Source organism: Equus caballus, chromosome 28, assembly GCF_041296265.1.
Source record: "Equus caballus isolate H_3958 breed thoroughbred chromosome 28, TB-T2T, whole genome shotgun sequence".
In the NCBI taxonomy this organism is placed as follows: Eukaryota; Metazoa; Chordata; class Mammalia; order Perissodactyla; family Equidae; genus Equus; species Equus caballus.
This window is the reverse complement of record NC_091711.1, coordinates 34,700,253-34,723,677: the sequence shown is the minus strand read 5'-3', so window position 1 is coordinate 34,723,677 and position 23,425 is coordinate 34,700,253. Positions and strand designations below refer to the sequence as shown.

At 48.0% G+C, this 23,425-nt stretch overlaps 1 protein-coding gene across 3 annotated transcripts in view; it reads left to right on the top strand.

Moving 5' to 3' along the window:
• Positions 1 to 23,425, top strand: part of NUAK1 (NUAK family kinase 1) — a 73,256-nt gene that overhangs the window by 1,941 nt on the left and 47,890 nt on the right. The window contains exon 2 of one of the 3 annotated variants that reach the window (XM_070254439.1): positions 328 to 427. The exons of the other annotated variants lie outside the window; for them this stretch is intronic. The gene's annotated coding sequence lies outside the window, so the exon portion shown is untranslated. The remainder of the gene's footprint in view (positions 1 to 327; positions 428 to 23,425) is intronic. 3 annotated transcript variants of the gene reach the window in all.

The window sequence follows — 23,425 nt, the reverse complement described above, 5'->3', positions numbered from 1 at the left end:
CCCTAGCTTAAAAAAAAAAAAGTCTTGTTATAGGTTAATTGGAAATTTGAGACGTTGTATTTTTAAGCTGTCTCCCATAAAGAAATTCTACAGCAAGCAAGTCGTTGAGAATTCACTATGCGCAGGTGCCATTTTTGTAGGTTGAAAATATTAAGGAGGAGATAGTTGTAAAGATGACCTTCCGAGGAACAGCCGTGCGGGTTTGTGGAGGAAGAGGTTGAAAAACGTGCACTTCATTCATGCTTTCCTTCTGAGGTGATATTCCCCAGGCTGGACGTTGAATAAGCAAAAACTAAGCTTAGCTCCTTGCTCATGTTGTCTTAATAGCTGTTGAAGAATCGCACTGGGAAGTTGGAAAGCGGAATAATGAAAAACAGACGCGCTTCGAGCTGCAGGTTGAGGATGTGAGCTCGTGAAGGGTTGAGTGGTAAGGGTGTGTCTGGGCTCTGTGAGGGGACACAGAAGCCTGAAAGTTGGGGAGCTGCTGCAAACTGGAAGAGGGAAACCTTGTCTCATGGCAGACACCTTTCTGAGCTTCAGTGGGGCTTCCTGTCAGGCATTCCTCTGGCTGCCTGATCCCCAGACTAGGTTACAGCGAAAGGGATTGCATCAGTACACCGGAGCCTGCCTTTCTCTTGTGGTGGGTGTCTCTCTCTTTTATTTGCAGAAACTCCGAACATTCCGTCGGGATTTAGCAGAAGGACCACTAGGGGGCGCCCTGAGAACGGAAGAGGCTCATTTCTCTGCCGCCAGACTTGAGTCTTGCTGTTATTGTCCATCTCTAGTGCGGTTTCCCATTGTGCTATTAATTTCAGCTAAATCTCTTGTTTTACTCAAAAATTATGTAAAGATTTTGAATCCGGTGGCAGATCCAGGCCCGGAAGCTGGCAATCCCCAAACTGCTTTCTATTCGATAGATAAGTTTTGAACGTTAGCAGAGTCAGCTGGTGAAAACCTTGCAGTAAACAGATGGGAAAACTGAGGTCGGGTGATGGGCAGGCCGCCTTGGCCTTGAGTCCTCCCCTTGCTGAGCGCACTGCTCGCAGATGGTGTGAGAACTTAAGTGAGAAACAGGGATTGTCAGGTGGAAAATTCCCTGTGCCTGGCTCGACAGAAAATAAAACAAACACGTAAAAAATTGGTCAGCAAGTTGTTCTTGCCTGTACAGTGCCTGGTGACTCAGAATCCGTCAAGAGCAGCAAGACGTTTTCATCTGAAGTGTGGACTTGGAGTTTTCCTCAGTTTCTAAGGATGCACGAAATATCTACAGCTTGCTTTTGAGGGGCAATTAAGGAGACTTGAGAGAGTGAAGTCTCTGTTCTGCCTTTTCAATCTTCAGGTAGAATTCCGAAGTGGTGTTTTGTTTCTGTTTGTCCCCATACCTTTTATGGCACCTCTCAAGAGGAGCAGTGGCTTGAAGCCGCCTTGCCAGTGTGAGTGGCCAAAGTCCGGGGCGTGAGATGCTGTGGGATCAGCATGCCTGTTGAAAGCAGCTCCCAGACAGAGAAGTGTTTAAAAATGAGAATGTTGTGGCTTTTGATTGCACGTCTGGAAGGGCCTTCTGAGTCAAACACAACACCACACGCCTTCACCTTCTATGTTCTGTGAAAGGCAGTTCCGGAGAGAGCTGCAGTATCAGGAACTTGGAGTCTGCCCCCTGCGTGGTCCGGGCATCCTCCCCTCTTCATTCCCCAGTGTGGTCTTGTGGCCTCTGCCTGACATGTCCATGAGACCAGGACTCAAAGTGGGTTGTTCCAGAGATTAGCAAGCCTAACAATGAGGCTCTCTTGCAAAAGGGCTGAGAGCCCTGCCTTAGGTTCCTATGCTGACTGATCCTTTACTGCTTTGTGACCTTGCATCGGCTATGTCACTTTTTTTTTTTTTAAAGATTTTATTTTTTTTTCCTTTTTCTCCCCAAAGCCCCCCGGTACATAGTTGTATATTCTTCGTTGTGGGTCCTTCTAGTTGTAGCATGTGGGACGCTGCCTCAGCGTGGTTTGATGAGCAGTGCCATGTCCGTGCCCAGGATTCGAACCAACGAAACACTGGGCCGCCTGCAGCGGAGCGCACAGACTTAACCACTCAGCCACGGGGCCAGCCCCCGGCTATGTCACTTTTTAAAACCTCAGCTTCCTCATCTGTAAAATGGGCTGCTGATAGTACCAACTTCACGGACTTGTTCTAAGCGCAGAATAATCTATAGAAAGCCTCAAAAGGGGAAATTAGCCAATGTCATTCCCTCTTTTAGCAAATGTTTTTCTCATCTCCCTTGGACTTTCATTTAGATTTAAGACCATCAGAGAGACATGATGCATTGGACAATTAGCCTTGTATCACTGAGAGAGAGGTAGGGGGAAATAATAGACTTTTCAGGTTAATTAGGGAATGTGAGGTTAATTAGGGAAATGGGCCCAGAGGAAGCCAAGACAAGCAGCCAGATTCTGATAAGATCTGAACACATCTCTAAAGCCTTGAATTTGGGCTTTGTTTATTGCACAACTTCTGTTTTGATACAATATTGGGCAGGGCTGTGGAGAGGAGCTCCTCTGTCATAACATGGTGTGCATTTTCTTTGAGCCAAGCTCCCTGGACCTTCAGGCTGCACAAAGTATTGCCAAAACCCCAAAACCAAAAACAACATTTTGGCGAGAGGTATCATGTGATCACCTCATCGTCAAGGGCCAAGTTCAACTTTCCCTCTGCACCAGGTTTTCTCCTGTGAGCAGGATATGGTGGGGCATGAGTGGGAGGCAAGGTCTCTGGGAGGGAGGGGTCCGGCATGGGAGTGGAGGACTGGTGGGCAGAGTGTGCCCCCAGTTTGCCATGATGTCCCCAGGTACCAGAGCTCTAGACTAGGTCATGGGGCATCTTCACTGAGCAAGGGAAGTGATTTGACCAGAAATGGGTGTTTTAAGCACTGGCCCAAGGTTATTCACAGCCTGGTGCTGGAAAAACCACAGATCAGGGGCCCAATTTAGTAAGCTGGCCTGCCGTGCCAGGGGGTGTGTGGCTGCTGTATACACGGTGGCTGAGGTGCCATGTTGCGGCTGAGGCCCAAACCCAGTTTCAGGGAGTAAGGGACGTTGGCAAACGTTTGGTCCAAATGTCTCATCCTGGAGGTGGGGGAAGTAAGGCATGGAAGTGTTAAGTGACTTTCCTGAGGTTGCCCAGCTGGTAGGTGACTGAGCGGGGTCTAAGCAACCTGATTCTAGAGTTAGTATTTTTCTATCACTCATTTAATAAATCTTTACAAGAGCAAGACATGATCCTCACTCTTAAAGAGCTTCTCATCTAGTAGCAAAGATGAAATGTACTTACAAATATTGAGCTAATTCTGTTCAGTTGAACAAAGATTTATTGCCATCTGCCATATGCTTCTCACTATGTTATTCATGGGACATAGGCGTGAATAAACCCGAGGAGCTTATGTCTGCTGGAAGAGACAGTGTGAGCAGTGCCTAGGCCGTGGGTCCCTCTTCTCTGCAGGACTCTCTTATTTCAGATGATTTTCAAGTTGGAGCATAGCTCCTTGAAGCTTGGTCCATTAAATTGTGTTCGATCCTGGACAGGAACACCCCTCCCCGTATTGCCACTGCTGCTATTATTGCTACCAGCTGATATTGTTAAGAGCTTGGGGTGTGTCGCACCCTGCTAAGTGCTCTACAGACATTTTCTCTCACTTAATCCTCACAACAACCCCAGGAGGTGTGCACACTAGTTAGGTCCATTTAACAGAAGGGGTAAAAGATGCTTAGGGAGATAAAGTCATTTGCCCAGGGCCATACACCTAGACGGTGTCAAACAAGTCTATCTATTTTGAAGCCCATTGCTGCAGAGAAATGGAGAACATTCCTTCTGTTACACAGCTGGTGACCTCTGCCCTTGGGTGTGGTACTTCACTCTCGGTACAAGAAGACCAGCTAAGGGATGCTTCTTTTTCTGGGGAGTTTCTTGTTGCTGCTCAGGAAGGGGATGAAGAGAAGGGGCCGTGGAGTACTTACTGTAGGATTGAGGGGGCAAGCGCTGTTGAAGATGGCCCTTGATTAGGGTTTCAGAAGACTGAAATATGGGGCGTCTCAGGCAGAGAGAAGCTTCCAGGTGGGCAGGCCAGATTGCTTGGAATGCAGAGTTTGTGCTGTGACAGAGTAGGAGGCAAGATTGGTAAGATGGGATGAGGGTAATAATAATAGTTAATAATGATGATACTATTAGCTGATACTTCTTGAGTGCTTATAACATGCCAGGTACATATTAACTGATTTAATCCTTGTAACAATCCTGTTATGGTCCCATTTTCTGGATGAGGAAACTGAGCCACAGAGAGGTTTACTAGCCTGCCCAAGGTCACATGCAGCAGCAGAGTCAGGGTTAGGACCCCGGCAGTGTGACGGCAGAGGCCTTGACCGTCTCCCTTCCTCTGGGGGGCCGAGCTGGGTTCTGCTCTCAGCGGGGCTCTGAGCCCTTCTATCTGGTGTGCTGGCTTGGAGCAGGAGGCCAGCCTGGAGGTTTTCCCAAGATCTGAGGTGTGAGAAGATAAGGATGGGAACCACATGAGGGACGAGAAATATGTCTGCTTCTGGCGAACTCTCCCCTTGTGGGGCCTTGACTGTGTTTCAGTGAATCAGGGAGCTCTCTACCTGGACACGCACTGAGTTCTTTGCTCCTTAAGCAGCCTCAGATTCTAGAATCTGTAGGGGGCCTGGAGAGGTCAGTTGTTCCCTTCCCTATCTGCAGACAGAAGTGCACGCACACCACGCCACGACCTCTGCATGGTTCTTCCTCCTGGGAGGCAGCAGGAGATAAGGGTGGGTCCCTGTGTCTTGTCTGTTGGTAAGCCCTGTCTAACCATCTGGAGCCTACTCTCAGCACCTGGCATAGTGCCAGGCACGTAGTAGGTCCTCAGCAAAGGCTTGTAGGATGGAACTGAAGTGAATACATTGAGCAGGGGACTCTGTTAGGAGATGTAGAGGGTGTAGGTCATCATCCCTGATCTCAAGGAACTTTCCGATTTGTCGGGAAGGAGAGACCATGGCTGGAAATGAATGGCAGGTTACGTAGCAAAGTCCGCGAAGCCAGGCAGACCCCTCCGTGCACGAATTCCCCTTCTGTTACATTTGCATGCATACATTAGGGAGGGAGAGACATCTATCCAGGGCTGGTCGGCTTTCTGGCCCTGGCTTCCTGTCCTCAGTGGCTCTGGAGTCAGACAGCATAAGTCTCATTTGTCTTTCCCACATGAAAGTCCTGGAGCATCTGTAAGTTATGATTTGTGAAGTATCTGCTTTAAAGCAGAATGCATTTATCATCGCGCTGGCCCAGACGACACTGTACAGTGCAGGAATGAGGAGATCCCGGGCTCTGGAATAGGAGGGGCCGAGCCAGATGACCCACCCATGAGTGGAGTCTGGCTGTATTGATAAAATTCTCTGGAAATGGCCCAGGAGCAGCCAGATGTTGACTTCGCGGCAAGGCTCTTCGGTACACTTTTAACTGCATGTTAAAACAGGGATGGGCAGTTCCACTCCTGGATCTGCCTGGGAGAAATGCAAACACATGTCCACACAGAAACTTGCTCACCAAGGTTCACAGCAGCATGATTCCTGAGAGCCCCAAAGTAGAAGCAACCCAAATGTCCATCAGTGGCTGAATAGATAAATAAAATATGGAACGTTCATTTTATTTATGGAATATTGTTTGTGATCCATTCCATAATTTTATTTATGGAATATTTATAGATTATTATTCAGCAATAAAACGAAATGAAATACTGACACATGCTACAACATGGCTGAAGCTTGAAAACATTATGCTAAGTGAAAGAAAAGATCGTATATTGTATGATTCCATTTCTATGAAATGTAGGTGAATCCAGAGAGACAGAAAATAGATTAATGGTTGCCTAGGACTAGGGTGGGTTGGCAGTAAATTGGGAGTGGCTGCTAATGGGTATGGGGTTCCTTTTTGGGGTGACGAGAATGTTCTAAAACTGTTTGTGGTGATGATAGTACAACTCCGTGAACATACTAAAAACCCCTGAACTGTACATTTTAAATGGGTGAATTGTGTGATAGATGAATTCTATCTCCATAATGCTGTTATTAAAAAAAAAACCCTGGGGCTTGGAGTGGTGGGTGGGGAATGGGGATGGGGGTGGAAGCCCATATCTATCAGGCCCCTGAGATTCCAACCTGTGGGTCCACATAACTCTCAGGCTCATTTTGTGAAAGAAATGGAAAGTGGCATGCTGTGTGCCGTGTTCGAGAGGGAGCCCTGGATCCAGACCACCTGGGTCTGCATTCTGTTCCAGCCGCTGATGACTGTGTGATCTCGAGCTGATCACTTATCTCCGTCAAACTTCTGTCTCTCATCTAGGGCTCATCATAGTTCTCATTTTATGGGTTGCTGAGAGGGTTCAGTACGATGACGCTATGTGACTGAGCCTTTAGCCCAGTGCCTGGCACATAGTGGGTGCATAATAAATGTAGCCAGGCCCATTGCTAATCTAAAAGGCACATCTGTCTGAATTAGAAAAAGGCCTCCTTCTAGGTGGATGAGTTTGAGAAGGCTCCCTCCTGGCCTGAAGCAGCCCCCAGACTGGTGGCTCCGTGAGGAATGAGTGGGCTGGAGGCCTTTCACTTGCCCCTCAACCCGGCACCTTGTGTGTGGATGACCTGTAGGGTCCTGTTTGGAGCCCTGGTGGCGCCTTGCATCCTTCTTTGTATTAGCTGTCACTCATCACCAAGTGGCTAAAGTGTCCCCATCATGAAGACACAGCATAATTTGGAGGTAGGCACTCCTTTTCCTTTCAGTCTAGCAATAAACCAGCTGTACTTAATGAGTGCTTACCTATGTGCCCAGGACTGTGGGAGATGTCAGAGGATGGTATAAGTCCTGCCATTGAGATACCTAGAATTTAGTGGGGGCGTGTCATTTATGCATCTGGAATAATCTGAGGACAACACGTGGTTGTATGTAGATGAGGTGTAGAGGGGGAAACCACGGCTGTCCCGTCAGACAGGCTTGGGTTTAGATTCCTCCCCGCCACTCAGCAGCCGGAGGATCTACAGGCTGCCTGTGTTCTCCGAGCGTCTGTTCCCTTATCTAGAAAATGTGGCCGCCAGTATCCTACCAGGTGGGGTCGCCATGAGAAATAGGGTTTGGAAGCTTCGAGCGCAGAGCCTGGTGTATAGTAGGCTCTTGAAAGCTAGACTAGTAGTAGTATTTTAGTGAGAGGTACTAGCATCGAGCCCTTGGTGGTCTTCTTATCTCGGATCGTGGATTTCCCTGCTTAAAACCCTCCCATGGGTTGCGTGGGAACGAAACTCTGGATTTGCCATGTCCTTCAAGGCTCCTGCCTGGATGTCCAAACTCCCACTCCCTTATTCCTCTGTCTCAGCCCTGTGTCTGTTTCCTTTGGAGCATGTTAACCATGTGGATTTAATGATTTGTCTGTCTACACCCTCCCTTCTCTCCCCCATTAGAAGGGAAGCAGGGGCGCTATCTTACTCACCCCTGCACCCTGGCCTGTAGCTGGGGGCCAGGCATATGGTGCTCAGTAAGTGTGAAGGAAGGAATGAATGAATGAATGAATGTATGAATGAACAACTGCATGAAGAATGCACCAGCAATCCTGCGCAGGGTAGTTCTGTGAAGTTGGGAGGCAGCAAGGACTCCCAGGAGGAGGCTCCTTGGAACTCCATCCTCTTCCTTTCATGGGTCGCCTCTCTCCTCCCCGCCATGTGGACACCATTGGCAAGTGCCTCTCAAGTGTGCCATGGCTGGAGAGGAAGAGGGGCCTGCTTCCCAGCCTTGGCCTCTGCTCCCCCAGTTCTTTGCAACTCATGGCCTCCTTGAGTTGCTCCCATATTTTTCATCTTCCCCCAGAGACTCCAGCCCCCTGTCTACGGAGCCCTGGTGATCAGCTCTGCAGAGCAGGCAAGCTTTCCATGCGAATTGCAAGGTTTTCAAAACATTTTCTCCTTGGGTTGTAAATCAGGTACTTAAAGAATTGTAAACCGGCTGGAGTGTGGAGTTCATGTATGTCTGGAAAAAAACGCCATCATGATTTGCCTTTTAAACTCGAGAAAAGAATTCCACTTCGTTTACTTTCATTAGAGATACTGAGAGGCCACACGAGGTTCTCGGGGCAGGGGAAAGTGCTAAGAGGCGACTGTGGTAGGTTCCCCGCTTCCCGGAACTTGAGGAGAATGGTGGTGTTCAGGTGGCTCAGGAGCACCTTGAATCTTTTTGGCCAAAGGGCAATTTCCCAGTAACAAAAGGGGAATTGCTGCTTTGTCTTGGTATTGCCTATGGGCCCATTCCCTCCCTGTTCCCTCCAGCTTGTGTGAAGCTCCTCATATTCATGTGGCTCAAAACCACGAATGCAGCTGATGGCTGCAGGTTAGAAGGAATCCTTGCTGGCTGTCGTCATTCCGTTGTGAATTGGGCCCAGTTCATGTAGGATTCACCCCGGCTGCCAAAGGACACTTGTATCCCAATCTTCTACAGGATGGTGGGAGGGAAGTGGGCGATCCAATCTAGGACTCTAACAGGGAGCCTGGGGTGGTTCTAAGCATGCCTCTGGAGACGGGCTGCCTGGGTTTGAGAGCCCCCGACCCTTGAACCTCCTGTGTAAACTTGAGATGGTCAGCTTGACTCAGTTTCTTCATCTGTGAAATGGGAGTGACTGTGAGGATAAATGTGGAGTTCTTAGAAAAGTGTGGGGCCCACAGCGAATGTTCTCTAAGTGCCGTTCTTGGGAGGAGCCCTTTTGAGAAAGGCAGGATGGCTCTTGGCCGTCTTTGCACCTTGGGCAGCCTGGGCACAGTGCATTGCACATAGTAGGTGCCCCTGTGTGGAACTGCCTTTCTTCACCTCTAAATTAAGGGCTGAGCCAAAATGTTCTCCAAGATCCCCGCCAGCTCATGGAAGAGAATCCTGGGATTCGCTGAATGGAATTGGTGAAGTGTAGACTTCATTTCCTGTTGCCTAGTTTTTGGCAGAATGACTTCTTGTTGGGGAGAAGGGGAAGTACCTTCAGTTCTCAAAATCCTTTTCAGATTGTTGGCGCAAGCTTTGCCAAGCGTCAGGAGGGTCTCCCTAGTGGTGTCAGCCGGCGTGCGGAGACCCTCTAACCTTCTCCTAAGCCCTGCTTCCCCCGGATGTGAAGGCGTTCCCGTGCAGTTCAAGGCAGGCCCTGCGTTTTAAGCACGTCTGTGAGGTGGGTTCCGAACGAGGCTCTGTGTGGGAGAGAAAATTCTCACTTTCAAAGAAACTGTCAGTTTTCTCATCTGTAAAATGGGATGATAGTAGTAGACCTGCCTTCTAGGTTCTTGTAAGTCTCAGGGACGGTGCTGAGAACAGTGCCTGGCCTGTGGCCAGTTCTCAATAAATGTTAGCTGTTATTATTTGGGATTCAGAGGAGGGCAGGCTCATGTTCTGCTGGGTTGCTTCTTCCTTAGATACTTAGTTTTGGGGGCTTTGCTTTTGGTCCCAGTGAGGCCAGAGCCTTGTGACTGCCTCTGCTCTGGGTTGTGCATTTGGGCCTCCCTTGTTTCTCTCTGTGACTTTAGCAGTGTGGGGGATTCAGCATCTGCGGAAAGCTCAGCTTCTTCATCTTGGTGACACAGGAGGTGGAGGCAAGACTTCGGATAAGAAAAAGACTAAGGAGGGGCCCTCTACCCAGGGCAGGGGATGTTTTGGGCAGTCTCACTTAAAAGGAAGACTTGACTAATGTGTTTCCTACTGTTTCGTCCTTAAAGATGAAATCAATCAAGCAAGCTCTCCTTCATGGAGCACTTTGTATTTGCCGGACCTTGGGGTAAGTGCACTGCCTGCGTCATCTCACTGACTTCCTGGTCGTCCTTAGACCCATCGAATGAGAACGATGCTGTCGGGATCCCCACTTCACTGCAAAGCGCCACAGTATTTATAACCTGGGATGATGGCAGGAGTGAAACTCACATCTGTCTGAGCTCCGGCTACGAGCCCACACAGTTTCCCAAGAAGGAGGAGAAATATCTCTGTCATTTTTCTCTTGTGGCAGGTGTTCCTTCTGCCTCTCCCAGGTAGCTCGTTTAGTAATATTTGTTAGATATTTGGTGAGCTTCTTCTCTGTGCCAGGAACTGTGCTACATGCTGGGGGGACCACAGGGAACAAGATATGACCTCTGCCCCAAAAGAACTCAGCCACCTCTTGGTTCTAGAATGTGCGTCTACTGCTTGTCATTTCTAGATCCCCATCCTTGTGGTCCACACTTACCCCTCCTTGCTGACCCATTTAAAGAGATGAATTCTCTATTGTATTTTTTTTTTTTTTTTGAGGAAGATTAGCCCTGAGCTAACTACTGCCACTCCTCTTTTTGCTGAGGAAGACTGGCCCTGAGCTAACATCCATGCCCATCTTCCTCTACTTTATATGTGGGACGCCTACCACCGCATGGCTTTCAAGCAGTGCCATGTCCGCACCCAGGATCTGAACCAGCGAACCCTGGGCTGCTGAGAAGCCGAACACACGCACTTAAACACTGCGCCACCAGGCTGGCCCCCTATTGTTTTTTTTTTCTTTAATCTCCTAGAATTTCATTCCTTTGTATCAAGGACATCCAGTATTCAGCCTTGATTTTCTCAGTATCAGTTAAAAGAGATGGCCAGCAAGCTTCGAGAAGCTCTCATTGGTCCTTAATGCAACATTATTACTTTGTATAGTTCTTGGTAGATTTGAAAGTGAACTCTTTCTCCAACTAGCAAAAGCAGTGGGAGGGAAGAGGCTGCTCCCCGGTTGACCTGGTGAGTTCAGAGCCCAGCACTGGACGGTGTTGGATGGCAGGGCGGGGCAGTGATGTGCTTGCTCCAGGGAGAAGCCCGCTTTGCATCTTCCTCGTGGTTAATTGATATCTGTTTCCCAGGCAGAGTCAAATGGAATGCTCAGGGAGGGAGCCGATGTGTGAGTGGGCGTGCAAGCAGCTGGTAGCAGAAATCCTGGAGAGGGTAGGCTTCAGTGGAAATCTCCACTGAGTCCTGTGCACCTTCTTGAATGTGCAGGAAGGTCCGGAGCAGGAGGATCCTTTCTCTCACAGTCATCATAGGAGGACACATTTATTGAGTGACGAGTGTGTGCTAGGCGCTGTTCTAACTACTTTACACCCTTCTCTCCTTTGACCCTGCATTATTAGTATGTTCATTGTGCAGATGAGGAAGGAGAGGCTTAGAGAGGTCAAATGACTTGCCCAAAGTCACAGAGCTGGGATTTAGAGATGGGCTGTCTGATTTCAGGGTCATGGTCATAACCACTGGGCGCCATGGCCTCTTGGGTATGGATTCTTGGAAGCTTCTGCAGTTTCCGGCTGTGGTTCTTCACCCACACACGGGATGGTTGACTGCTGTTGAACCCGGACATAAAGCTCAGCGAAGTTGTCTCCAGTCTTGTGAAAATAGCAACTGGAGGAACTTTCTCCCATGATCTCAGTTATTCTGTGTCTTACTAATGTAGGTCCTCTCGATGCCTAATTCCGTGCCTGGCACACAATAAGAGTGCAATAAATATTTGTTGAATGGCTGTGGAGTATTATGAGTCTGGGGACGTTTTCAGGAGACTTGGGGGCCAGCCCCACCATTGCCGCAACTTGAGGTGTGTGACCTTGGGCAAGATGCTGTGTCCCTTCTATGGCTTCAACTAACTTACCTTTGAGATGAGAGCTCTGGGACAGATTTCTGTTTCAGGATTCATTATTCATTCAACAAATATTTATTGAGTGCCTGCCATATGTCAGACACCACTCTGCTCTGGGTGATAGAGAGAGTGTGACAACGGGATAGATGAGGTTCCTGCTCTCTTGGAGCTTACATTCCAGCCTGGAACCTTCCAGATTCTGCATTTGATGAGTCTTCATGTCTTCTCCCCACATCGCTTCAAAGCACTATGGCTGAAGCCTCCCTTGTTTATCTTCCTTCCCTAGAAGGCATGTTCCACCAGAGCAGGGATTTTCATCAATTTGGATTACCGGTGTCTCCCAAATGCCCAGGACAGTGCCTGGTAAGCAGATATTGGTGACATGCATGCATGCATGAGCGCCTGAATGAATGGTTGTGGTATCTCTCTTGCTAATGAAATCTCAGAATATAAAATTCTAGGGCTAAAGCCCAAGAAGAAAGTTAAGGAGCAAAAGTACCATTTTCCAGGAAAAACAGCGTCTTTATAAAGGCAAGATGCAGCCGAGATCAGGACGGTTTATTATCCCTGCTAGCTGAAGGATTAGGGAGTCAGGCACGATTCCTCGATTTTTCCTCTGGTGATGCTTTTTGCAAACCACAGAGAGAACCAAACAAAAACAAAAACTCTCCCATCTTCCCCCCTCCTTTCCTTCAGGCAGAAAAAACACTTGCTTCTTAAAACAGCTCATGAAGGAAAAAATTATAACAAATATTTTGCATTTCTCTGGTGGCGGCACAGTCTGAATTCCTTTCAGCTCCACAATGAGTTCTAATTTTATGAAATGTTTGGATTAGCCACCAATTTTCCGGTGGAATTTAGGAGGCTTGTGTTCGTACTTATGCTTGAAGTGGAGGAATCTCATAAAATCCATGCAGCGTCTCAGGCCCAGTGGGACGTTCTAGCCAAGGACAAAATGACCATCAGCGAATGACAGGGGAGAGAGAGATCTCTCTGGCAGCTGTGGGCAGGCTTTATGGAGAGTGGTGTGTTCCTGAACCACAGTCCCTGGGGCTTGGCCGGGCCGCATACCACTTCCAACTGATCATGGGCTATAAAAATTCCAGCCCAAGTACAATGCCTTGTACCTGACCTTGTTCTTTCAGTTCTCGGAGCCAGAGAACGTTCGGGCATCCGGTAATTGGGTGAGAGGCATTTGATAACACATGGTGCTGTGTACTCCCCTCCCCTCCCCCCCTGCCCATCGCACATACTGCCTGGTGTTCTAATTTCCAGTTACATATCTTGTTCTGCCTCTAGAGCCGCACTGTCTAATATGAATTCATGTGACTATTAAAATGAAAATTAATTACAATTAAAATGAAAACTTCAGTTCCTTGGTCACACTAGCCACATTTTAAGTGCCTCATAACCCTGTGTGGCTAGTGGCTACCATTGGACAGTGCCGAAAAGATCATTTCCACCGTCACAGAAAGCTCTGATGCACAGCGCTGCTCTGGATGCTGAGTTTAATGAGAGCAGTGACATGCCCCACCCCTTACCTCGCTTTGTTAGCTCCGTAGTAGCCCTTGTCACTGTCTGTAATTGTTTCTAAGCAACCTCATTCATCATCTTGTCTGTATCTCCATGGTCTAGACCAGTTCCTGGTATGTAGAAAGCCCCCAGTAAAGATTTTTTAGAATGAATGAATGAAGTTGTCTCATTCAGCATTGTTTTGCGTGTGCCTGATACTTAGTGGGCCTTCAAAAAAATTGGACCAATAGTTATATCTAACCGTTGAATGGATTCATCTGATATTTGTTGAGCACATTCTGTGTGTCAGACATCATGCGAGGCTCTGGGGATACCGTGATGAGCAAACAGACTTGAATCTTCTAGTTAAGGAGCTTGACCGACCCAATGGTTCTTCCATTTGTGGGCAAATGTGAAACTCCTGGGTGTGCCTGTTAAAATGCACCCTGCTTGGTATCCACCCCGGAAAGTCTGATCGCTCAGGGCTGGGGTGAGACTTAGGGAGACCCGAGAATCTTCAGCATTTTTACCAAGCAACGCAAGTGAATGTGATGGTTTTGGTCCATGCTCTGTGCTTTAAGAAACACAGCTCTGGACAAGAGGAAGCTAGTTGCTATATTCATCTGGGGATACGCCACCCTGCCTTCTTCAGTCCATACCTTCTCTTGTGATGACTGGAGGGCCGTAAGACCCCGAATTCTTATACTGGGCCTGAAGCTTGAGAGCTCTTTGCCTGTTATCCTTTCGCGGAGTAATAATAATAGCAAACAATTACATAGCAGTAACTGTGCCAGGGGAGACTCTAAGCCTGTTAGATCACTGACCTAAATTCATCCTCGTGGTAATCCTAAGAGGTGCACACCATTATTATCCTCATTTCACAGTGGATAAACTGAGGCACAGAAAATGAAGTCACTTGCCCATGTTCACAGCACTTGTAAGTGGAATTCAAACCCTGAAGGGCTGTGATACTGCCGCTCGCAGTTGCTGGACTCTGAACAGCTGCCTCTCGAATGCCCAGTGGGCCTTTATGTTGTGTTCTGCCAGTTGCTCAGAACCAAAGGTCAGGCGTATTTGTGAAATGCTTGTTTGGGGGATTAACATCTGAGGCCATTATGAGCTCCGTTGATCTACAAATGCCCATCCCAGGCCCCAAGAAGTGTAATTCATTCCTTCGGCAGACATTCCCCGTGGGCCTACTATGCACCAGCCCTGTGCAGGGCTCTCAGGGGAAAGGGCCTTGCACTTGGCCGAGCTGGGGAGACAGAGGCATAGGCAGGGACTTCCCCCGAAGGCGTCATACCTGATAGAGGTTTTCTTCCGTACGGGGAAAAGCAAAGCGAATCTTAAGAACTAGGTATTCCCTCATTTTACTGCTTGTAACTCAATTTTTTGCATAGTTTTGCTGTAGAATCTGCTTCTTTCACCCAGGAGGGGTTCTGTGTGTGTATTTTGTATGTGTGGTGGGCGGTCCAGTGTAAGGAAGGATGTCTCCCTGCCACCCTGTTTAAGCACTCAGCAAGGCAGGACACCCCTTAGAGTTGGGAGCTGCCCAGAACTCCTGACCCACTTGGGAGAAGCTGGAAAGGAGAGTGAAAAGGAGAGGAGCGAACACTGATAGACTATTTAGTGCAGGATTCACTCAATGAGGCGGTTACATGCGTCATCTCGTTTCACAGCAGTTCTCAACGGTTAAAGCAGTTGATGCTGAGAAAGGATAACTGATCTGCTCGAGCGAGGTAGCACCTGGCTTCAAAACTCAGGTCCATCTGACCCCTTGGGCGCTCTTCATGCTGTACCACTGGTTCTCGGTCCTGGCTGAGCATTAGAATAAACTGGGGACCTTTAAAAAATTGTTTTTTATTGAGATGACGTTGGTTTATAATGTTATATAGATTTCGGGTGTACATCATCGCATTTTGACTTCTGTGTGGACTGTAAAAGTCTAGTTTCCATCCATCACCGTACACATGTGCCCCTTTACCCCTTTTGCCCTCCCCCCTGCCCCCATCCCTTTTGGTAGCCACCAGTCTGTTCTCCGTATCTCTGTGGTTTTTATCGTCTACATGTGAGTGAAAGCATACCGTATTTGTCTTTCCCCTTCTGACTTATTTCGCTTTGCGTAATACCCTCAAGGTGGGGACCTTTAAAAAGCTCTCTGGGGATGGAACCCAGGCATCCGTATTTTTAAACAGACCCCTGGGTCACTGTACAGCGCTGCTGGAGTTGAGAGCCACAAGCTGGAGCATGCTGACTGTGGCGGTCCAGGGATCTGCCCCCCTGAAGGTATTCCCGTCAGTGCCCGGTCCAACTGGGAGCTTGCTCACAGGAAGTCGCCTCCCCTGTCCTTGCCCCCGGTATGCCTTCTCCAGGGAGGCCTGGTGTATCCCAGGCTGTCCCGCTGGACCTGCGCCGGGACCTTTGGCTCTGTTGCATCAGAAGCTGCCCGTAAATCGGCAGCCGGCTTTGTTTTCTTTCTAGGCCCCAGTTGTAGCGACCTTTGTGTGTCTGTTTATTTCAGAGAAATAATTCCATCCTGCAAAATCGATCCCCTGGGGGCTCCAGAAGTACATTTGGAGGGACTTCTTTTAGTGGAAACGTCCTCTTAAAAGAGGCTACAGCTGCTCCCTTTGTCCTAACCCTTGTCTCACTTTGCCCTCTGACATCGTCCTCTCAACCTCGTATTTTGAAGTTCTCACTGTAGTGTTCCTACTTACGCATATCTCTGCATAAGGCCTATTTGTTAATAATGATGATGATGATGATGAAAGCAGTTTTGGAGCATATACTGTATGTTGGGCACACTATGGGGCATTTTCTATGTTATCTCCTTGCATTTTGCCTTTTCCTGACAGTGATGAGAGTAAACACAAGTCTGAAATCTTGGACTTTTTATCCTTAGAATGAAGGAAGTTATAGTCGTGCCATTTGCTGGCCTTGTTGGAGGGTGAGGTGTCCCATGGACTGTAGAGGCCGCCATATTGGGGCAGCTGGCGTGGCTGGGATGGCAGTGGGTAGTTGGCTAATTGAACAGGAGGGTGTGGGAAAAAACAGAGACTAGCCCCACTGCCCCTAGTGTCCAACTTGCCACAAGCCTCAGTCAAGGATATGGAGACTCCTGGTTAATTTGATTTGTTGGTTTAGTGGAAATACTAATACGCTATAATAGAGAGCTCTAAATAGATTTTTCCAGGTAATTGGAACACACTCGCTTAACAGCCAATCTTTTAAAAAATTGTAACCATTGATTATGGAAATCTTTCTCAAGTGGATGCACCCTTTCTTGCCTTCTTAAAACAAAGTACCTTGAAGGTAGTTAAGCCCTTTCGTGGTGTCTTTAGGAACTTCCCCTCTAGGGTCCTCAGTACTGTGTTTTGGACTTCTCATGTCTGCTATTTATGGTTTGTCTATCTTCTCCCTCATCAACTTTCATTCCTTTCTGTGACCTTCTTAAAAGATAAAATTCTTCTTTATCCTTTAGTAAAATAATGCGTGCTCAATACTGCAAACTCACAAGACAGAAAAGCTAAAGACGAAAGGTAAAATTCATGGTCCTGGCTTGATTCTGTCAGTGAGGCTGTCTCTAGTGGCTTTCTAGTTCCATTTTTCCAGTTCTCCACAGATTGGCTGTGACCAAGCTTGTTAGAATAGTTGGTAGGGAAGCTATGGGTGACCATCTGCGGGGTCCCGGTGCATGGATTCTATGACGTTTCTTGGGGTGGCTTTTCTAAGGGTTTATTTCTTTTATTCATAGAGTCTTCACAGCTGAACGGGCCCTGACACTAAGTCTAGTGAAGTTCCATTTTATCATGTAACAGGATGGGCCACTGGGGGAGTAGGGCTGGCCAGGGTCACCCAGTTAGTATGTGGCCAAGCTGGGTTTCTTGACTCAAGGTCCAGTGCATTTCCCATCTTGCCACCACTTACCTGTCTCCTAGATTGTGCATTAAGGGCTAAGTGGCTTTGGAATAAAGGAGCTATTGCTCTATTTGGATAGCTAAAACCAGGAAAAACCCACCTTTACCTCAATCCTCTAGGTTGCTCAGGTGACAGATTTTTAAACTTCTTTTCTGAGGCAGCCAGAAGTGGAATGGAGTCTTTTCTTCAGCATGCCAGACCTCATCTCTGAACATCAGTCTTCGATTAATACCAAGATGGACTCAGAAACACACTTGAAAGCAACTTGCGTTATTATCCCTACATAGCTTACATTTTATGACCTGCTTAAAGATGCAGGGAGCATAAATCTTGGGGAGGACGGTCTTATTTACTTGTTCGTCTTTTCTACAGATGGGATGTTTGCATCAGAGCCGGGCTGGCTTCAGATGTCTGCTCCAGGATATTTTAGCTGAACTGTATGAGTCCATTAAACAAATGTAAGAGTTTTGGGGAAAGAAGGGCTGTGTCTCAAACCAAATGTTTTCCATGGAGAACATCTGGGGAATATTGGTATTTGTGTGAACAGTACATCAGAAAGCAGCTTGGCGGGGTTCAGCTGGGATGTTTCTGGCCTGTGGTCGCTAGATTTGACAATTTTGTTGTAAGGGAAGAGTTCTTATGAAGTGTTGCCATAGAGGCAATGCTCGATCCAGGAAGGGGTGTCCTTGTTTGGCCGCACACTCAGATTGTTCTGATTCGCTCCCTGGCCAGATCATCTATGACATATGGACAGTCCAATATCTGAGCTAGTTTTCTCCAAGGCTTGAACTTCAGAGAAAGGAAGCATCACAGTGCTTCAGGGTGTTTCTTCTTTACCCTGTGGTTCCATAGATTTGAGGAAATGTGGAAACAGGTGTGCCCCAGTGGAAGCAGCGTTGGCCGTAGACTTCAAGTACCTGGGTTGAAACTTGGGTCTTGCCTTTATGACCTGTGGGGACTTAGGGAATTCCTTTTCTCAGTTTCAGTTTACTTCTCCTACAAAATAAGTAGCCTGTCTCATGGGGTGGTGGGGAGAGTGAAGTAAAGTGGGATGGCATTGTATCCCAAGGAGGGGGTCATTCCCACATCATGGTATTGCATCCATGGGTTTGGGTCTTCTCCACAAGTACGGATGTGGTTTGGACCAGAGTGGAATCTGGGATGTCATCTGGGTAGGTTGTCTGACTTCAGCAACTTCAGCAAGTCGGGTTTAGGACTTAAACATATGAATGATAAGTAGATGCTGGGCCAGGTTGTGGTTAGTTGGTGGATGGGTAAGAAAGGAATTCTTATCAAAATTAAGACATGATATTCATCATGTTTGGTTCAGTTCAACTCAACAAATGTTTATTGGATGTCTACTATGATGTCAGGAGACACAGGGGTAGCAAGGCATCTTAGTTAGAGTTCCTGTCCTACAGTCTGCTTGCTGTGCCTGGTCATTCAGTGACCATGACTGACTCTCCCTCGTGTTAGGTTATATATTGCCTGTGCTTTAGTAGCATGGACCATGCTGGTGTATTAGTCTGCTCGGGCTGCTGTAACAGAATACCACAGACTGAGTGTCCTAAACAACAGAAATTGATTTTCTTACAGTTCTGGAGGCTGGAAGTCCAAGATCAAGGTGCCAGCAGGGTTGGTTTCTTGTGGTAGCTCTCTTCCTGGCTTGCAGACAGCCACGTACTTGCTGTGTCTTCATCTGGCTTTTCCTCAGTGTGTTTACACTCCTGGTATCTCTTCCTTTTCTTATAAGGACACCAGTCCTATTGGATCAGGTCTCCACCCTAATGACCTCATTTAACCTTACTTGCCTCCTTAAAGACCCTATCTCCAAGTACAGTCATTGGGGGTTGGGACTTCAACATATGAAGTTTGGGGGGACACAATTCAGTCTGTAACACTGATAACTATTTTATAGGTGTGAACATTGTTTGGCAGAGAATATGGCTAGACTTCCTGCACCTTCTGGCAAGATAGTTTGAAATGACCCTTACCGAACCCCCAGTCAGCCAGAAAAAAGGGCAAAACTCCGCAATAATTTAATATGGCTTTATTGTGGTGTGGGAGGAAATTATTGTAAAAATTACATCTGGATGGGTCCTGAGGACGGCATTTGGACAGTAGCAGCAGAGTAAAGGAGCCAGTGGGTGATTTTATGGAGGAGATGACTGAGTGTAAGGCGCGCAATATGAGTGAGCAAAAGGGACAAGGGAGATTCTGTCCTGGCTCTTTTTGTGGATGGAAAAATGGATACTCTGGGCAAAATGAGACTCAATTCTGATCTTATTTAGGAGCATGAGTGAGACCCAGGGGTGAAAAGGGGGTGCTGTGAATGGAAAGACTTCTCAGGAGCCCCACCTCAGCACACATCCATCAGTTGGCCTGTGACCTCACACAAGAACGCTTTGCTGGGAAAGGTCTTAGAGTCTTAGAAAGAGCATCTCCTTGGCCAAACTCTAGGGCTATGTGTCTACTCATTGGCGTTGGGGGGAGGGTGAAGTACCTTGACTGATGGTCTCTTTGTGCCAAAGCCTGCTCACCTTCTGGTCCTGTCTCAAGTCCCACCTGCTCCCTGGAGCCCTCCCTTGACTTCTCTAGCCCGCAGCATAGCTGGGTGCTTACCTGCTTGGTAACCTTGTTCTCTCTTCCCACATATTCATCGACATCTCCAGGGAGAAGTTAGGGGTCTTGGTTGCAAGTGACAGAAATGGACCCTGTGATTCATTTAAGGAGAAAATGAGTTTATAAGGTTAGGGTGTATATCCCACAGGACCGGCTTGGGAAAGGACAACTAAGGAAGCCCTGAAGAACTAAGTAGGAGGAACTACTAACAGATGACTCTTCAGAGACTGTTGTTGGGGTGAAAGTTGTTGAGATGAATGCCCCAGCCATTTTCAGAGCACTCAAAATTCCATTCTGGGGAGAGAGCATCTCCTTGGCCAAACTTCTGGGTGATGTGTCTATTCATTGGGATGGGGAGGGTGAGGTACGTTGACTGACAGTCTCTTTGAAACTGCATCCAATGGGGTTGTGGTCCCCGGAGCAAAGTCAGAGTGTTCTCACTAGTAGAAGGGTGAATGGATGCAGGGCAGAGAAGAGCCCCCGGGTCCACCGCCCTCTCCACTTGGTTAGTAAGACTTGAAGGGCAGGTCTGGGTGACGTTTCACAGGACCTGGATTGATGCCTTATCCAGAACAGATTTCCCAAAATTGCTTGCTGGAGAATTGACGCATCATTGCATCATTTTAGGGACACGCCCCCCCCACACCCTCCTGTCCAATTTTGCCTTTTTACCCAACTGCATTGGCTGGCCCCACAGAAAGAAGCAAGGAGCACCAGCGGATGTGCTTCTGAAGATGGAAGTGGCTTCAATAATAGCTTAAAAAAAGACTTAGGATGGGGACAAGGCCGTGTGGCTTTGGTGGGGCCTCCATCTCCACAGACTCCAATTCAGGTCGTATTTATCAGACACCTGCTATGTGCCGAAGACTGTGCTACTTGCTTTGTCGGTGTGGCACAGAGCTTAGCAGTGTGGTCTTTGGGTTTAGCGAGACCCAGGTGTCCTATTTATTCCTAGGGCAAGTTACGTAACCTCCCTCACACTCACTTTATATTCATGGAGAAAGCAGAAGTAATAATGTTTTTGCAAGAATTTAATGAGTGAGAACTTGAGAGGTTAAATAGGATAGTGCCCAGTGCCTGGCACATAGTAGGGCTTCGTAATGGGTAATTATTATGATTACTATTAGCTATTGCTGTGAATCACCTCCCAGCCCTTCTGGAGTGGGCACTCTTATCTCCATTTGACAGATGAGCAAGTTTAGGCTCAGTGACTTGAGGACAATTAGGGGTTCACCACTTGAGAGATTAGCAAGTATAAGAAATCTCAGTGGCAGGTGGCCCGGGGTTAGGTTGGGTGGAATAATAAGATGTCCTATTATGGTTTTATAGTTTTATAAGGGTCCTTTTTAATCCTTGGGGTCTGTTTTGGCAACAGCTTTTTGGCATATATTATAGACCAGGCACCTGGTGGGCACTGGAAATGTAGTGATTAAAACAGAGCTGGTCTCCGTGCAAATGAAGCCTGTAAGTAATGGTGAGCGAGGTTATGAAAGGGGTCCTGGACGTGCGTTATGGGGGCTCCCTGCAGGGGAGGGATGCGAAGGAGTTGGTCAGCTGAAGAAGTTAGTTGCAGGTGATAGAGTTTGGAGGGATCCTGGCAGAGAAAATGACAATCAGAAACTTCCAGGGGCCCAAGCACACTCCACCACCCGGGCTGCTCCTTGGGTCCCTGTAATGACCACAGATCCCTGCCTCAGTCTCCCCAAGGCTAGGAACTGAGTGATGGGTGTTGGCTGAGGCTCACGGAGGCAACCTGCCTGCTGGGGTGGCAGTAAATGCCCCCCTGGGACTGAGCATGCTCCTTGGGGTCAGGCTGTCACTGCTTGGGGCTGTGCATTTGTCGTCAGGGGCGCTGCTGTGACAAGCATCCCCAGGGGGTTTGTGGTGGTAATTAGCGGGCTGACAAGCATCCAGATGGATTTTGCAGTGGGGCTGTGGAGCAGGGAGCAGCCTGTTAACTCTCTGGGTAATGGACAAGGAGAGCTGCCCTTGGAAGGAAAGAAGCTGCTACTTGTGAGATGATGAATGAGGCCTCCCGAGGCCACAGGGGGACAGACTGCAGCCTGGGCTCTTGTTCCTTCCCTGTCTGATATGTCTTTGCACACTGATTGCTATAAATCAGATTTCCGGATAAGAGGGATTCTGTCAGGATAAAAATAACTTGTGGAGAATCGTCCCTTTCACTTACCTATAAAATGGTTAAAATATAAAATCTAAAGCCGTGCCCCTGTTTTTGCTTGTTAAATTCTACTACCTTAAGAAATTAAAAGCTTTTTTTCCTTTGTTCTGCTCACCTGGATCCACTAAACCCTGTGGACCAATTTCCTTTCCTTTTGGAAAACTAATTTTGTTTCTTAGGTTTTTCTGTCTTTGTTCATTGTTTGCAAGGTCAGCGATTCAGTAGCAGCCTGGAGTTAATATTTAAAAGCAGTGTTTTCAGTGAATTAAGAAATAATGGGATCAAAACCTCCCAAGTAGACCTATTCATGTGTGATATCAAATCAGGCTTCGGAACCAAAGAAGGTTTGGACTGAATTGGACTGAAAACAGTGTCTCCAGCTTGTCTGTGTGAGGACAGGCCCCTGGCATTAGATGGAGGTGAAATAATGCTCCACGCTTTGACTCAGGCCATGATTTGCCTGCACGCTTAGGAGTATCTGTCACTCCACATCTCGGTTTATGAATAATGCAACACTTCTGGGGACTTTGCTGCGCTGGGGCTTGCCTGCCTTGTAAACGTGAAACCTTCTGGTGGCAGCTTCAGTCCCGTTGCCAGCTGTGGCTTGGAATTTGGTTAGGACTCCTTGCCTGGAGTATCGCTCCCGGACTGGAGTGGGACTCGGGACTCTTGTTGCAATTCCAGTGCCGTGTTAGCTTCGGAGATTTGGGCCTGTGCTTTAGCCTCCCTGGGCCTCAGTTTCCTCATATGTAAAATGAGGGGCTGGCATAGAACAGGCTGTGGTCCTCGCAGCTCTAGCATCTGCTGATGATAATGGTGCTCCTTCTGCCTTCCGCCATAGTGACTGTCTGCCTTCTCTGCCCTGCGTCAGAGACACGCTCTGATAGGACCCCCACCTCAGCCTTGTGGGGTTGGTGGTCTCGGCATCCTCATTTGCAGGTGAGGGAACCAAGGTCTGTGGGGTGCTTGCCTGAGTGCCTCTCTGTGCAGGGGGTGCCTGGGCCAAGTTGCAGGGACTGACGACGAGGCCAGGGTGCTGATGCTGAGTTTCTTAGCCGTTCTGGCGGGGGTGCTGCTGGTTTGGAGGTTGATAAATAAAAGTTGCACAACCCTGAGCTTATCCAAGCCGTGTTATAAACAGCGTGAGCGTCATCAGATGCTTCAGATGCTACTGGTTGAGGCTGTCTGACTTCTAAGTAACCTCAGCCCTCTGGTCCAGCCCTTTCCCTGCTCCCCAGGACACTTGTGACCTGGAAGAAAAGCAGTGTGGAATTCTGAGTGGTGTAGCATTTAGCTTTCGGAAATGTGAAAGTTCAAAAATAAACAGCTGCTTGGCCACACGAACCCCAGCTAAACACCCTTGAAATTTCAGTGTTTCAGTGACTCTAGTGTAGCATTTCTTGTGCTCCCAGAGGCCTTTTCATGTAGGGAGCTTTGGGGTCATTTATTCAAGCAGAGCCTGGAGAGACTTCCAGAGGATTCTGGTGAGGGAAGGCTCCTCACAGCCTCAGCCAGACCCTCTC